Source organism: Rattus norvegicus, chromosome 4 (assembly GCF_021556685.1).
Source record: "Rattus norvegicus strain SHRSP/BbbUtx chromosome 4, alternate assembly SHRSP_T2T, whole genome shotgun sequence".
NCBI lineage: Eukaryota > Metazoa > Chordata > Mammalia > Rodentia > Muridae > Rattus > Rattus norvegicus.
In genome coordinates, this window is record NC_141537.1 from 169201299 (window position 1) to 169202973 (window position 1675).

Here is a 1675-nt window from a genome sequence, read left to right on the forward strand (position 1 = left end):
CATCTCAGGCTAGCTCCCTGTCGAGGCCCCATGGCTCTGGTCTGGTGGCTCCTCACCCAGCCCACCCCAGTGGCCCCCTTCAAGGGTTCTCTATCTCCAGGTCACTCCCAGGGCCTGCAGTCCCAGCCATGGTTCTCCTAGTCTCCAGTTTGCTCCCCATCCTGGGAACCTATCTGAGTCTGCCTGGCCCCGGGCTGGTGGTCCTCTCAGGCTCACTCTTTTCAGGGAGTGTTACGCTGCTTATCATTCAGGCTCTCGTAGGTCAGAACACTGAACACAGACATAGCCTCCCTCCTCTCTGCCTCCTTCGATGCACACGAGACACAGTGGCCAACCTGCAAGGCTTATAGGGGCAGGTATATTTTGATTTTTTTTTTTTTTTGGTGACACAGACTTTGTCCCCACTGGAGATAACCCCAGGTTACCCATCCTTTGGTGATTCTCCTACTCCTACAACCTCTTCTCAACCTCCCGAATCTTCAGCCCCTTCACAACCTTTCCCTTCACAGATACCACTGTTAATAAAGTGAGAAGCATCTGGAGTCTCCAAGGGAGCCTTCCACAATCAGTTCTAAGACCCATGACGTGTGGGTTCCTACATGATGAGCGACCTCGGTATCCCCTCTGAATTTCTCAGGCATAGAGACTCGGGATTCACATGTGGAGTCTATGCACCCACAGAAGCTCTGATCCTTCGACAGGATGTGTGGAACCGTCCTGATGTAACAGAACTGTGGCCACAGTAACGACACAGCAAAACCACCTGTATTGCTCACTGCCCGTCTTCCATATCTGGGGACTTTTCCTCTCCCTTTCCTCCTCTCTCCCTTTGCCATCACAACAGAAGCAACTGGAACTCTTTCTGAACCCTTAAAGCCATCTAACAGCCAGGTAGTGATGGTTGATGCCTTTAAAACCAGCACTCAGGAGACAGAGGCAGGCAGATCTCTGTGAGGTCTACAGGGCAAGTTCCAGGACAGCCAAAGCTACACACAGAAACCCTGCCTTCCAAAGCAAACCGACAAAACGAGAACAACAAATAAAGCTAACAGATGTTGCTACCAACATGCTCAAAGATGCAAATCTATCACTGATACCTTCTCAAGTCTCGACACGGTTACCCAGAGTTCACGTTCTCAATATGCATGAGCATCTGAGGGCATGGGAAGGGCCGTAGCTTGGGAAAATCACACAGTTCAGGGACTGAATTGGTCTAACGAAAGTTGATAAGACTTGTTTGCTTTGGGGTCATTGGTTTGCAGCCAAGCCTAGCTCTGTGGGTCTGGTTTCTGGCTTATCACTTTTCACCCTTCCCTAGGAAGGGGCACCAGAGGGACAGCTGAATCCACAAAGCAGGCATTGTCAGGTGTGGTGTAAAAGAGTGTGGGGTTCACTTTCTCTCACACAAGGGGGAAATGGAGGCTGACTCAAGTAAGAGGGCAAGAGGAATCCTAGCCAATGTCGCCTCACCTGGAGAGAGAGTTCAGAGAAGATCTGAATGTCCATTATGTGGTATCTGGGGAATGCTGGAACAGGTCTTTCATTGTTCCAACTCCTGCATTTAAGAGCTCCAAGCCTGAGCTTTCTTTGGACTGACAGCAATGGTCCAGGGTTGCTGGGAGAGATAATTAGACTGCACTTATAACATCCTTCGAACTCCCCGGAGAGCTTGTGC

At 50.4% G+C, this 1675-nt stretch overlaps 1 non-coding gene across 1 annotated transcript; it reads right to left on the reverse strand.

The window, feature by feature from the left end:
- Positions 1-227: 227 nt before the first annotated feature.
- LOC120102686 (small nucleolar RNA SNORA17) lies at positions 228-357 on the reverse strand. The gene has a single exon (XR_015687378.1). It is a non-coding gene; the product is annotated as a small nucleolar RNA SNORA17 (small nucleolar RNA).
- Between the last annotated feature and the right edge of the window lie 1318 nt (positions 358-1675).